The 15,654-nt window shown below is 43.5% G+C and overlaps 1 protein-coding gene across 5 annotated transcripts in view; it reads left to right on the top strand.

Annotated features, from left to right (window-relative positions):
- The first annotated feature begins 1,816 nt into the window (after positions 1-1,816).
- chd7 (chromodomain helicase DNA binding protein 7) overlaps positions 1,817-15,654 on the top strand; it is a 59,329-nt gene continuing 45,491 nt past the window's right edge. For 2 of the 5 annotated variants that reach the window (XM_029255133.1, XM_029255130.1), the window contains exon 1: positions 1,817-2,645. The gene's annotated coding sequence lies outside the window, so the exon portion shown is untranslated. Of the gene's footprint in view, positions 2,646-2,773; positions 3,341-3,400; positions 3,503-4,115; positions 4,199-15,654 lie in introns of those variants that run through there. The other 3 variants (XM_018744272.2, XM_029255132.1, XM_029255131.1) reach the window with 3 other exon arrangements.

Raw genomic sequence — 15,654 nt, 5'->3', positions numbered from 1 at the left:
TCCTTTTGGACACATATCGAGCCAGTTTGGCAGCTGTCAGCCAGAGCGCGGGACCTGCACAGTGCGCTGCTGTTCTTCGCCGCAGCTCCTAAATATGAGCATTCTGTGCCATTTGTACCAAAGCGCCACCGTGTCACTAGTTTGTCACATTCCTTGCTTGCCGGCTGGAAACATAATGCAAAGAAGTCATCTTTCGAGAAAGAAACACAGATCCCTTTCATTTTTTTCCATCATAACAAATACACTACAGTTACGTTGCACAGAATAAATTAGAGGGGTTGTACAGTACAGTGGGTGGTGCTGGTGCTTCGACTCCTGAGCTGGGGGTTGAAACACAGGTTCAAATGCAGCTCAGTCCGTTTTAGAAGTTTGCCCATTTCCCTTTTGTTCATGTGCGTTTTCTCCAGGTGCTCTGGTTTCCTCCCACACTCCAAAGACATGCACTTCAGGTGAACTGGCCACTCTAAACTGCTCATAGCGTGTGTGTGTGTCTGTCTAAGGGAGACAGTGGGTGTGTTGCATTCCAGCCTAATGTGGGTAAGTAGACAACTTGCAGTAGCTTAATATATCTAACATTTAAAGTTGCTCTGCACAAAGGCAGGACGCTAATAAAAGTTATGACTAACAATAAATACTAGGTTATGAGACTTACAATACTGAATATGCACATGTCGAGAAATTTGTCGTGACTCAAATTCCGCTTCAAAACAGATATGGCACAAGCGATAACTGAGAAAGCGTGAAGCAGGACAACACGAGCCTTAAGAGGCAGCTTCACGGGGATGCGGAGAGGATATATGATACATAAATACTACAACTCTACATGAACCCTGGTGACTCAGTGGATGAATGTTACACAGGGTGACGCGTCTCCCCGCGCTACATTTCTCCACGAAATGACATGTGTATATGAAGTGACAGCATGAGAAGCTGTACGTTCCCAGTAGGTAGAAGGTTCTGGGGACGCCCGAGTGCCGTGTCACTTTTTTAACTACCCAGGTGCACAAATTAAGGAGCACATAGGCACTTACTCACTTTATACTATCAAAGTGTCACATTTCTGCGCTTGGCCAGGAGAGGTGGCTACAGGTCTCTGTCTGCATGAAGTGGGAGACATGGAGCTAAAAATGTGTACAGTAGGTGGCATAGTGTTTAGGGGCTGGCTGACGGTCCCTGTTGTAGTGCCCTTGATTCAGGAACGTGCTGTTAAAAAAAAATAAATAAATAAAAAAAATATCACTATAAAGTCGATAAACATTGCGAGTCACCTTGGACAAAGAAATCAGATTATTATTATCATGATTATTTATAATAAGAAATAATTTTACCATGGTGATCCAGAACTTTCCTTGGAAAGAAGAGGCTCAAATCAGTGTACTCTGGACAACATGTCAGTTTATTACAGGAGCGCGCACACGCACACAGGATTAGGGAAGGAAGGAAACAGGAACCCAAAGGAGATCCACACAAATGCAGAGAAAACAGAAATATATGATGTGATACTACTGTACCATAGTATCAATTCCATTAAATTAAATATGTTCATTGATAACCTACTGGTTTTATTTCTTCAGTAATGTTTTTGAGAAATGTTTAGACAAATGATGATCATGTAAGATATCCAGGAAAGCCAGGAAGTGCTCAGACCTAAGAGTCAAATATTATTGTGTAAAGAAACAGAAGCAGAGCCGAATTTAACATAACAGATCAGATGCGAATTAATTTATACACCGTTGGATACTTTTACTGTAACAAACATACCTTTTTCTGTCATATCATACTCACTTACTTAGACGCGTTCATTGCTTCCTTCAACACCACCAGACCGAATTGACCAGAGTGAACCTGAAACTGAGGAACTATTCGTTTTGTTTCGCACCGCAAGTACGCGAAAACAAGTTCTTCCAGTAACGTGTAGCAAAAATCTGCGCGTTTTGACGCAAAACTTGGAAGATGTTGAAAGAAACGTGACGTGACGTGAATACGAGCCGATCGAAGACGTGACGAGAGGGGGGAAAGAAAGAAAGAATACAGGTGATACGAGCAAACATTTCGCGACCAACAACACCGCTCACTTCGATAGAACTTACGTTCAAGAATCATAAGTAAACTCACTTTCTGTACCTTAATCTCCCCCGGTGGGCAAGGACTTTGTTAAATAATTTTTTTTTTCTTTCTTTTTTTTTTTTTTTTGACTTGGACACGTGCCCCCTTTGTGGTCTTCCACCCCGTCCGTCCTATTGTGGCAATAATTATAATAACAACAATAATAACGCGGTTGCGTCAGCGCCCGGCGTTTACTCGCGCGCACGCACGTGATCCGAGGGGGGTGAGCCGGGAGCGCGCTCCTCGCCCGCGGAAGGTTAGCGAATGTCTCGAGGACAGGGAATCGAGAACGCGGCCGCCGGGATCGATTGGATTAAACTCGAATCGAGTGAAATTAACACAAAGGAGCGCGAGCGCCGGAGCGGGTCCGCGAGGACGGGACGGCACGCGGAGACGCCGAAACCAACAACCTGCGCACAGTTCAACACGTTTACGAGCAGGGAGAAGTGGAAATACATACTAAGAACTCTTTTATTCACTACTGCACACAGCCGGCCGGAGTGAGCCGGCCACGGAGCTACGGGGCTAACGCAGACACGGTGAGTGAGTTTTTTTTTTTTTTTTTTTTTTTTTTTTCTCTTTCTTTTTTTTCTCTTCCTCTCCCGTCCGAGTCGTGTCCCCCCCCGTGGCGGGTCGGGGCTCCGAGGAGTGCCTCGTGAGCCCCAGGTTGGCCGGACAAACCTGCACTTTGACTTCGCCTTCTTTCTTTTCTTTATTGCCCTCACACGAGTTCCATTAGCGAGATAGCACCGGGAGGCGGCTAGCTAACGAGCTAGTAGTTCGCGGCGGTAGTTTTAATTGTCTTTTAACCCCCTCAGTGTTGGAGTGGAGCGGAGGGGGGTTGTGGGAAAAGTTTGTGTGGGAAACCGGGCTCGTGCCCGTAAGCGTAACGGTCGGGTCTGAATCGGCGCGGCGGACCTGAGGAGAAAGAGAAAGGAGCTCGCGAGCGAGGGGGTAACTTTGAAGGGGATGTATGTGTGTGTGTCTCTCTCTGTTAACCGGCCAAGCTAACTAGCAGCCTGGCTAAGTCGAGACACTTGGTTGGTCAGTTAGTTTAGGTTTTTTTTTTTTTTTTTTTTTTTTTTGTACAGCGTGCTCGCCGTCGTGCGGCACTGACCCTGGGGGGGGGGTGTTCTCCATCCCCCCACCTCCCCCCTCTCGGAGGCGATGTGTGGAAACACCAGCCGGGTACCTAGTTCACGGGAACTTTTTCTTTTTGTTTGAGGCGAGCAAGGTGAGTTTTTTTTTTCTTTTTCTTTCTTTCTCACGAGGTGTGTGTGCGGTGTTGTGTGGAAAGTCTCGGCGGTGTTTCCAGCCACGGGCAGAGTCGCCGGGCGGGTGGGACGCGGAGGTGAGGCGATAGCAGCACGAGGTGGGCTCTGTCTCTGCGGGTGAGGTGAGTCAGGACGGGGACGGGCACAGGGACATTCCCTTCCCCTGAGCGCTCCCCAGGGCCCCTGGCAGGGGCCACATCGCACCTCTGTGCGAGTAATAGACGCGATTCGTCGAAGTTGACGCTGGTGTACGTCGGTCGGTCGGCTCTCTGGCCGGCCATCCGGGACACGGCAGCTCGGGAGTAGAGGAAGTGCTCCGGGCCGCGCGGATCAGGGAGCGAGAAGGACGAGCGCGACCCGGGGGGGGGGGGTTGTCCGACTCCGAGGGTGGCCGCTTGATCGATGAAGTCGATCCGTGTGCGTGCGGGCTTTCTTTTCATTAAATACGCTTCAAAAAGTAGCATATAGAGACTGCAAGTAGTTTCCAGACGACGGTGGGAGACACGCGTATTCGTGTCTCTGGGGAATATCGGGGGGGGGAGCGAGTTGCCGTGTTCTCCGTGCGCGCGGCGGTGATCAGATTAGTCGGCGCGCCGGAGCGGGGCGCAGCGGCCGAAGCGGTCAGCTAGGACTAGGAGGCGGCCGGCGGCTCCTAGTGGTGTGGGGGGGGGCGACGGAACCAGCAGCCATCATTACACTCACACCCGTGTGTCCTGATGGGATTATATCGGAGAGGGACACACGAGCGGAGCTGTGGGAAGGCGCGGGTTCGAAACCCGAGGACGGCTGTGTGTTGGCGTGAAGCCCCGTTGTTGCAGGTACTCGGTGCGCTTTTTTTCTTTCCCTTCAGGGGCACAATGAGCGCGGCGATCGCGTTAGCGCCGCTAGCCAGTTAGCAACTTGTACAACAATGGGGGACGAGGAGCTGCCGCACGCAGTCCGTCCCGTCGCCACTTTGCTCGCCTACCGCCCTGCGTCCCAGTTAAAACGGATACTCTTCGTTACTACCTCCTGCTTTGTTTTTTTTTTTTTTTAAACTTCAGTTTTGTCTTCATGATCATGTTTCCCTCCCCTCAAAGTTTAGTCGAAGTTTCCGCACAAGTGTTGAGTTTAAAATGCTTGTGAGCTCATGATCATGGACCTGCGGACTTCTCAAACCACTTTTTTTAACAAAGAAAATGACCACATCGCACCACTTTTTTTTACTGAGTTACTGTAAACGAACTGTCGTGCGTTCTCCCGTCACTAATTAATCTGCTCTTGATGGTGTACGCGTTACCACACGTTTATTCTGCTTTCTTGCCTTCGGGCGATCGCGTTAGGTGTTATTTCACCGCGCTAGTAGAAGGTCGCGTGTTGAATGGAGTCAGGGAGGGAAAAGTAAAAATGTGTGCGGCGCCGAGCATCCTGGGGGCCGCCGTGGTCAGGCACACAAAGGGAGCCCTTTCAAGTCTTTAACCTAAGATGGCAGCTTTAATTTGACTCGCGCCCCTCGGTGAACGAGGATGATAATGAAGATGAGGATGGAGAGGCGCACGCACGTACGCGGAACGGCGAGGGGGGTCCGCAGACGTGAAAGTTTTGATGTCCCTCCCTCCTCAGACGCACCTGCCCGCTACGAACCTCCGCCATCAGCTATCCCACTTCTTGGAACAAATCACAGAGCTTCGCTTCTTAGTAATTTTTCCTTGCCGCTCACGTTGAGAGTCGAGAATGCGACTTGGTCTCGTCTCATGGTCTGCGTTACGTTGAAACGTGGCCGTGTTCGTTGTGGAAGGGCTGCTGAGGTCTCGCGTGGTGGAAATGACACGTTCGTGGCAGGTGGTGTCTGATAAAGACAGAACTGTGAAGTTTACGATCATAGCTGCGAAAACTGTGCCATGCTATTGAACCCCCCCGTTACACCAAGTGTGTGACCCAACTGAGATTCAAAGTATACAGGGTTACAACGGATAGAGGAGCTCTTGGTGTACACCTCATTGTGAATAACACCATTGCCTTTCCTGTACTTGCTTTCACAGGGCTTATTAAATCTCTGAAATGTTATACAAGAGCAGGAATTCTTAAATCTGGTGTTAAGACCAACAAGGATCGTAACCAGGATGCACCTGACATAAGAACATTTCTGCAAACTGACATGGGTTGTGCTTTGTTTGAGGTTTTGAACTGTAGTATGGTAGTAATTGTTACCATGCAGCTGTTTTCTTTTTTAACTCTTGATCCTTGAATAGCTTGTTTTGTTTTTGTTGTTTTTTTTTTAACTTTGAGTTCTGGTACCAGTTAGACTAGCTTCTTCAAATAACACAAAGCCAAAATAGTTGGCTGTGAAATGTATAAATGAGGTTTATGCAAATAGATGGTTCATTATACATGGTTTATGGTGTCATCTGGATTGCAGTGTTGAGTGGGCAGCACATCGATATTTGTAATTTAGAGTGCTTATATGTACATACAGTGCCTTTGAAAAAATGCATTGTCTTCTCTGGGAGTTATCTAATGTTGGATTAGAAGAAACTTTTTTGACGTTGGCTTAAGAGGTGTGCTTTAGTCTTGTGTAGCAGCTTTTTAGGGGCTTCTGCCAAATCAGAAATTCTGATTGTTTCATGATATACTGCTGCAGTATCCCCTGTACGTATATTGATTTGTGAAGAATCAGAAAACCGTCTTACCACACGCTTCCCTCATTTTCCTGTTACATAAGTGTGTAATATTCTTGATGAAGCCTTTTTTCCAGGTTTGTAAAATTAAAAATATTAGAAATATATTGCAAGTGGCAGTTATCTGATCACTGAGTGTGACTATCATTGTAATGTAACAATGTTTTTGATTTTGTAGTGAAGTGGCCATTAGGTTTAAACTGAGCTTTTAAATTAATTCTTATCTACAGAGGACGGGAATGGTTGTATCAGATGAGGCTCAGTGTTGGGTGTCACGTAACGTCACTTCCTCTAATCACAATGGATGTGACGAGTGAGCATGGTGCACATAGAGTGGATTTGTACGTCAGTGCAGAACAGCTTGTGTGACCGAATGTGTGGGCCCTGCTACTCAATTTTTTTGATTAGTGTTCTCAGCAGGTTATTTTTTGTGGTTTTTCCTACTACCCATCTTTGGTGGCATTTTGGTTGTTAAACTGCTGTGCAGGTGTGTGTAAGACTTGCAAAATGATTTCATATGGTGAAATGCTGCTAAATATGACTTATCAGAATGTACTGGAAGGCCCTTCTGGATTTTTGTGAATTGAGGTGAAGAATCTTAAATGGCACTGAAAATGGTGCTTCACAATACTTAGTGCAGGGAAACTTAAATGCAATTTGAAAGGCAATTTAGCAATATCAGAAGAGAAAACGGTCAAGAGACAGAATTGCATGTATTAGACATTTAAGGTGATAAGAAAATGGTGATATGCCTTTGACCATGTACAAAAATTTAGATTATTGCTGTTTGCTCCATGACACATTGGTATCACTATACCGCACACAAATGCAGCACTTGTGATTTATACCGTGCTGCCTGGTGGTTTCAGTAATTGTTACTCTTATAACTTAATGATAATATGAACCATGTCTTATTCCACTGAATGGTGACTTGTTGATTGGTTAGTAAGACATCTTGCTACTTAAATACCAGACAGATCAAGTTTTTGGCTTGATCTTTTTTTTGGCAATTTGCATTTCTTGGCAAGTGATTTTACCAGTATGGAATGCTGCTCATTAAAAGTATAAGGAATTGCACATTCCCTGCTGGCTTCATGTACACACTGGTCTCTGGGTTTATGATTATATCTCATACACCTGTGCAGCAGTTTCTGTAATAGCTGACAGTCCCTGGTTCAAATCTCCCTGCTGCTGTACCCCTGAGGAAGGTACTTAACCATGAATTGTCAATTAGCCATTTTTACACCAGGTTAATAAAGTACCTTTTACAAACTTAACGTTGTAAGTTGCTTTAGATAAAGGTGTGTGTGTCTGCAATGGTACAGCCCTTCTTGCTGACACTATTAGAGCCACTACGCACTGCATCAGATGTAATTAGGGGTTGGAAATATTTTTCAAAAAGGCATAGAAATGCAAGAACAACAAATGTTTTTCCGGTGTTTACAACTCAACTTATATGGTGTTAGATTGATCTTCTCTTTGGGTGCTCCTTGTGGCCATCCAGCAGTTTGACAGGTAAACACCCATCATGTTCACTCCACTACAAATAAGATATTAAAACCATGCATAATATGCAGAACTCAAATTCGCAGAAGTAATTTGAATTTTTGTCCCATTTGCACTTTCACGCCTTTGCTAATCGCGATTCTTCATCTGAATTTCGATATCACTAAGTCCTCTAATTTTTATTTTCAGAACAATACATTTTTGCCTTTCGTATACAGGTGGCAGACACTGTCCCTGACATCTTGTGGATACATTGCTCCCGCCTTTTGACAATGTTGCTATAAAACACTATCCCCACAGACTCATTACTAGGTGTGCAAAATGATGGTTTACCTTGAAATCAAAAACCACAAAAACATTTGTTTTTGATCATTTAATGGGGGTTTTGAAGGAAATGGTATACAAGCTAGTTGATTTCCCTCCTATCAAATGAGTGCATGATTTGCTTGAAGTTGGAGCTTAATGTCAGATTTAAAGGGAAAAATAAGAACCCTCAAAATACTAAACTTTCTGAAAATAGACATTTGGAGGAAACGTATATATCTTTTACAGTATTGTATGTATTTTCTATGTCAATGAGGACTTGCTTCCTGCTTCTGCTGCTTTCAGTTCACCAGTTCACTGCTGTGGTAATTTCTGTGGAACACCATTTTAAAAATACAAAACCATAACATTGTATATGGGGCCAAATGGTAGCATAGTGGTTAGAGTTGCTGCCTTGTTCCTTGCTCTTGAGTAAGGTGCTCCAGTGCATGCCCAAAGGTTGCAGGTTTAAATCCCAGCTCCAGTGGAAAAAATCATCTAGATGAGTCCATAACTTAACAGCAAAAAGTGTCAACTAAATGAATAAATGTAAATATTATTACATTAATAAAGTAACTTAGTATAAGGTTTAAAGTTTACGAAATATATTAACAGAAGGTTAAATATGAACTGTGTGAATAATGTATTTCTTATACTTCACTATCTCGCATTGTTGGTTGCCATAGAGAATCAGTTTGCTGTTGGCCACCAATGTCTTAAAAACTTGCCAAACAAATTAAGACACCACAGAAAATAGATGAAAAACCTGACTAGGTCTGCATGCTTTTCAGTCTTAGGTCACGTTAGTCGGTTTATGGCATTTTCCATTATATTTTTGGAAACAATATTCCAACTAACTTTGTTTTGGTGCACTTTTTTTAGTCTCTGTTGCCATTGTATGGCAGAGACTCACTATATGACCACTGTTTTACAAGTTACATGCACCTTGTAGTTTCAAGTTTTTTTTTTTATCAGAAGATTATCAAAAGCCACCCGCCTCCATAATGCTAGTCGAGGCCCCATTAACTCCTCATTGAGGTTATTTGGGGGGTCGCTGAGTCATCATTCCCACTATTGTTTTAGCACATCAAATTGTATTTACTCACTTAGCAGATACTTTTCTCCAAAGCGACTTACAGTGGATACTATGTAGTGTTACTAGCCCACACACCTTATTCACCAAGGTGACTTGTACTGCTAGTTACACTATGGGTCACTCATCCATGCATCAGTGAAACATACTGTGTCACTCACACACTATGGGGAACCTGAACAGCACGTCTTTAGACTATAGGAGGAAACCAGAGCACCCAGAGGAAACCCACGTTCTCTCGCACCACCCAGGCACTGAGACAGCAGCGCTGCTCGCTGTGCCACCATGCCGTATTTGTTGGTATAACTGTATTTTGCCATGTTGAGGTGCCATGTGAATTTCCCTGCTGGAATTTATATTCTATTCCAAGAAAAGTCATGTTGTTGGGCATCAGTATTTGTCTGATACAAATTTTATAACTAAATTCATATTCAACATTAATGTAATTAAGAATGTAGATTAGACCTGAAAGTTGCCATTTGAAGTCAGCATAGGGGGCCTTGTTCCTTGTCCTTGAGTAAGGTGTTCCAGTGTGTGAATGGTTAGAGGCCTTTTTGATAGAGGAGTAGGTTAATGTTATATAGTTCAAAATCTCGCAATGATTTTAGTACTAGTGTACCTGTACTGATCTGTGTTTGTATTGTTGGTTGATCACTTTGTTTAAATTTTTCATGTTCTGTAATAGGCTGAAAGGCCATTGAATGCAGTGGATTTACAGAAGCATGTTTGCTTTCATGCTGAGTTCAGGTGGTGCAATACAGTTTCATTTCCTAGCGGCCAGTGTCTTCGTCATTGAGAAATGATTTGAAGGCCAGTGTATCTTTTTTTTTTTTAATAAAAGATCTGAACACAGAGAGGAACATTAAATGCTCCCCACCTTGGGTTAGCCAGCATTTCCTCCTTTTGAGCAATCCCCACATCTTGTGCAGTTGCATGGGGTGCCAGGTTCCTTGGTGTCAGCATCCAAAGAGCACACTGAATTTATCACGACTAGTCAAATCTGCAAAAATGAAATTAGCAGAGACTCAGATTCCATCTGCTGAGTGGTGAAGCTTAAGGATGAGCAGTAAAGCATACTTCACATGCAGAGTTTTCTGGAATACCAGTCAGGGAGGTCATTGAGCTGGATGTCTAGATGTCTTCATTTGACTGTTAAAGGCTACGTAAGCTTAAACACTTACCTGTATTTACTTTTGGGCCGTGTAAAACTGCAAAGCAATAAATCTCTTCAGCACAGTGCATTTTGGCAATTGCAGGTTTTCATAAACCCTTTATGTAGATCTCGGCGCAATGGTAAGTCCTTTCGTCTGGCACATGCTTCCGATGTAGTTGGGGTATAAACTGAGCTTGAGCTTTCAGATGGTTTTTAATCGGCCACATTATTTGATTTCTCCCCCGAGGTGAGCAATAAAGGCACATGCAGCTTGGGATGGTTTTGGCAGACTTGCGGAGGGAAAGCAGTTTGCGGCCCTTGGAAACGAAACCACAGATGTCCTCTTTAGGGTGTTTTTTTTTTTTTTTTTTTTTGCGCGCGCACACTACTATTGAACCCTGGCATTGCTTAGCCAGTGGTGGAAAATTAAGCTTTCACACCTGTTGCCAACTAACCATCATGCAGATCAGTTGCAACAGTAAAGCCATTCTGTTTTTTGGATAATTTGTCTTTTCTTATCAAACTTTCTGGAAGTGGTGAGATTTACTAGCAGTTCATAGCATGTGGTAGGCGACATGACACGGGTGCACCTTCAGATGTGTGCAAGTTGCATTTAAGATCGGCGGTTTCCTGTTAGCGCAACGTTGGACATTGAATGTGCCACTGTTGCAATTTTCTACATGATTGTCCCCCCTCAAAGTCGTCATAGTCTCTTTGGCCTGTGCTGCTTGGGCAGGAGTTGTGGTGTTATGTGGGCATGACTGGGCTCTAACCAGGCGCTTCTAAAGGAAAAGCTGTCTGCTGAGCAAAATCTTGTATAAAATTGACCCCTACCATTTTTTGCCTTTAAAAATCTAAATTAATTTAGCTTCTGCTATATTGGTGACAAGTGACGTTTGGTCATTTTTTTCCCCCCATTGGTCTTGTTTGATTTGTAATAGATTAATAATGAATACTTGCAGAAAAGCTCTATGAATAGTGTAGGTTGCCACTTTAGTAGCATGGTGTTTCCTCAGTGACTTTGGTTTTATTCTATGTATTGATTTAAAGAAAAGCACAGGTGTGCTTCATGATGCAGTGATCTGTAATGTGGTGATCTAAGCATTAAGAACAAAAAATCACAAATTCAGTTTTTTTTATTCAGATCTGTTCTATCTCGATCAGTGTCTCAACTACATATTCTCTTTTTGTCTTTGGCAGTAAATGCCTCTAGTGAAAGACAAATTACTGATTTACTATTTCTCTGAACACAACCTTGACTGAATAACACAATTGATTTCAAGGTATTAAAAAAGGTAAAACTGAAATCTCTACTTCTGGGTTGGTGCTACCCCTTTTGCTAACTGAATTAAATATGAAAATTTGGCTTAGAAACTGCTCAAATATACAAAGAAAGCTGCCAAAGGAAATATGTACTTTTTGGACAGCAAAACACTAATCTTTCTAAATTGGGAAGCAGACATACTTTTGATTCAGTGGACATAAATGATTTCCTGGTTTGAGTCATAAATACATATTTAAACTCTAAAATAAAATTTTGTATGAGCCAATAATTAACCAGTTCCAATATATGAGTACAGGAAGTCCCCAATGTACGATGGGGTTACGTTCCGCAAAACCCGTTGTAAGCTGAAAATGTCGTAAGTCGAAAATGCATTTCATACACACTTCTTTGTGACAAACTGGGAGATGTGGCTTGCTGCCGCTGCCCAGCATCATGAGAATCGCTTCGCACATCCCTTTCCCTTGAAAAAAAGTCAATATTCAAAATTTGAAGTACTGTTTTTACTGAATGTCTATTGCCAGCTCACCATCATAAAGTCAAAAAAATCGTAAGCTGAACCATCGTAAATCAGGGATGACCTGTACAGTATATCATCAATTAATAAAGAGCCCTGGATGCGCTGCTCCATGGGCAGGTTACGCCAGTGTTTAAACCTTGTTTAGTATGGTCTCTTTGCTGTTGCAATCATTGTTCTATATGTGTCAAAGTTACCATGTTGGGTGCACGAGTTTATACGTTACCTGTGACTGTTACGCTCCTTCGACTCCAGTAGTCCTTGATTTTAAAGAAATCTTCAACCACTACTTGAACGGTAGACATGCCCATTCTCCTTTGTAGGACGATGATTTGACCAGTGTTGCTGAAGCGTGTTTGAAACCACCTTTTTTAACCAAAAGGGTTGGGTTTACAGTCATAGGAAATTATCTTCCATCTGCTAATTGGCTTACAGCAAGGGGGATGTGGTCTGTCTGGACCTGACAGGAAGTACCAGGGACCTGGGTGGAGTTGGGGTTAGCAACATTCACTTGGACCAGGATAGAATAGCTCTTCTCTCTCCATCTGATTGCAGAGATAGTTGCTTTGCAACCCAGAGCAACCTGGAAGCCAGTTGAGGCAGGCACTATGGTTGTCACATTGAAAGCCTCCTACCCTCAGAACCATCCCTTTCAAAAGGTGCAGCTGCTGCTCCTGTTTGCTGCCTTCTGTGGTGTCACAGAAAATGAAGCAAGTGAGCCTGATGTGCTTATTTGAAATGTTAGATAAGTTCTGTTTGGTAGTCTTTGATCTTGTTTGGGGGGGGGGGTGGGACAGGTTACTTCATCTGTCATCAAAATAGTCTTGAGATTGTCATTGAGCTACTAGGCAGCATGAGAATGTCCCTTTTGGGGAGTTTAGAGGACTCAGGAATATACATTAATTTGTCCTAAAGGAAAGGCAGATAAGAGAATTTTGCTCACTTATATTTCCTTCCATTTCCTCTGGTTGGGTGGAAAAGGGCACATTGTTCAAACGGTTATAGCTTGATACCCTGGTGTGTTTCTCATACCCCCCGAAACACACTATGCCCCACCCCATAGCCTTTCTAGAGTCAAATTTCAATTGTCCAGTTTTTCTAGCCTCTGCCTACTGTGATTGGACAGTGCAGCTTGTCTGTACATTTACAGCTGCCATTTTTATTTTATCTCAATGTGCTTTTCAGTGGAAGCCAAGCATGGTGATTTCCCTCCCCCACCTAGTAGCCCTGGAAAGCAGGAGGGCTGTGGTGGTCTGTTTTGCAGAAAAACAAGGCCCCCCCATCCCCGAATCATCTCCCCCATGCAATGATGGACTAATGGAAAACCCTTCTAGAAAGCGAAAGACATGCTATGCCTCTTGTAATTATATCAGATGCAAAGCTTGATACTCAGGTCCTCTTTGGCTGCATAGCTGTGAAGGTTTCTAAAGAGGTTGAAACTGAACGTTGACAGATTGTTCATTTGACTTAAAGGGAGAGGTGGTAAAAATGAACTGTTATGTAATAACTGGTACTGTAATATTTATACTTTTACCAACAGAAAAACTATATAATGATGCTGTAGGGGTTCACTTCTTAAAATGTGTGTCAGTCAGTCACACCTCCTAGTCCCTTCCCAAGAATAAAGTTTTTAGTTGTGTGCTGTTGGAACACATCTTGAATATATTCATTCAGTCACCATTCAAATAAGCTGAAAGGTATTTTGGCAAAGCCACCAGGTCAAACCAGTGCGTTGGGTCAGTCGTCTTACACTTCCACATTATGCTGACTTTTGCATGTTTCTTGTTCAGTGGTTAGGACAGAATAACCTTGTCTATGTGTCTAGCAGCCATTTGCTGTTTTGCTGTGATATTGCCATCTTGTTCCTGGTTGCTCAGTATTGGTTGTGTAACACATTGCACCAGTTCTTGGCAATTTGTATTTTTTACACTGTTCATTAACCGAACTTGTGCCGCATTAATGCATTTGTTTTTTAATTTGTGAGTAGTACCTGAATTTTTGTCATAACAGTTGAGCATTTGTTGTTTTTGAAGGCCCTTGGTGGTTTCTTCCACAGCAGCAACATATCATACTCCTTGGGAGCAGGTCTCCAGCTGCTAGGTGGACAGGTGCATCACACAGGGTGGGACATCAAGATTTCTTGTAATCATTTTTTAAGGGATTTCTGGTGTCTGTGTACTGTACTTTTTAAGGTTTTTTCACCCCTCTTTTGGGGAGAGGAAGGGACTGCATGAACGTTGCCCTTTTTGCATCTTGATTCATGGTTCATCTTTGCACCGTAGTTTATTCATGATGGGTAAGTGCCCTCCCAGTCACATATGCTGTGCTGTCCATGAGGAGCAGATATAAATTATTTTCAGCTGCAGTAGAAGCCTCTGGAAGAAAAGGAATGCTGGTGGTGATTGTAAGAAGGGCCTGTTTGAAGAGGGGCCCCTTTCTAGGATCGAGGGCAGGATGCAGGCCTGTAGCCGACTGGGGCGGGGGAGGAAAGAAGTCCCGTGGATGCTTAAACCTTTTTCCATTACACAAGTGTGCTTTTAAGTGAAGGGAAAAACAGAAGCAACCGCAACATTGGTTAATCAGTGACAACCACATCCAAAGTACATGTTAAAAGCTTGCTAGTATAAAAAAAGAGTAATCAGTATGCTTGCTGTGTTGGTGTTATGGTGGAGTTTCTCTCTCCCACCCCCCGCCTTCAGTGTCCCAGCATGTTACTGTTTAGGCCCCACCTTTCAGGTCCAACGGTGGCTTGGTTGTCTTTGTAGAAAATGTAACTGCCAAGAGATCGCTTGATGGTTGATAGGAGTAATATAACCTCCCTCCCCTTCCTACTCTCCTCTCCTTTCCTTTCCCTGCCCTTCCTACCCCAACACCATAACCATCCCCCTTCATCATTGCTGTCTCCCGCCATTATTTTCCTTGTTAGTTTGTCCTCAGCCTTGCTGTGTGTTTCACCCAGTCATTAGCCAGAGCACACAAAGCTTTTATTGTTTGCATGCATGTGGAGAATGCTGGCTTTGTGCTGTCTTTCCAAAGGACATGGAGTCTTATTGGCCTCAACCACACACATGTACAGCAAGGGGGTCCTTGGTATGTAACGTGTGGTGAATGTCTTGGAAATGTGACTGTAGCAAGGTCTCGTGCTTCACTGTTGAATGCAGGTTTTTTTTTTTTTTCCCCCTGCTTTCAATTGTGTTTTTATCACTGTTGCGGGTTAGAAACGGAGGCAAATGGCTCCAGAGTTGGTTGGTCAAGACATTTGCCATGAAACAACCCTAGATGCTTGTTTGGACTGTGGGTGAGCCTAATGGTTCAAATTTTGGATTTGTTGTTCTTGGGTTCATGAACCATACCCCTCCCCCATTCAATTTTGTGGTAACTAATAATTAAAGCACTTAGTCGGTTGTAAGCAGGGAAGCAGGGAAATGAGCTGCGGAAAGCACCATATGGCCTAGCTGTTAATGATGATACCAGTGTATGTTTTAAGGCCCAGTCTGGCTCACTGGAGCTCATTGCTGCAATTCAATCATCCAGAGTGGTGTTTGCATTTGTTAGTCTTAAAAGGAGTTGTCTTATTGTAAAGGGATCCTTTGGTGGGATAAAGTATTTTCGCATTTTTCACTTAACTTGTTCTTTGCAGACCCAGAAACTCGTAATTACTTGCCAAAGGAGCTGCAAGGTTCTCTGGCTACTGTGATGGATGGACTTCTGGCCACAGTGTCTCTGAAAGGGCGTCTCTGGTAGAAGTAGATACCTTTGTAAT

This window comes from Scleropages formosus, chromosome 9, assembly GCF_900964775.1.
Source record: "Scleropages formosus chromosome 9, fSclFor1.1, whole genome shotgun sequence".
NCBI classification, from domain to species: Eukaryota; Metazoa; Chordata; class Actinopteri; order Osteoglossiformes; family Osteoglossidae; genus Scleropages; species Scleropages formosus.
This window is presented reverse-complemented; position numbering and strand designations above follow the sequence as displayed.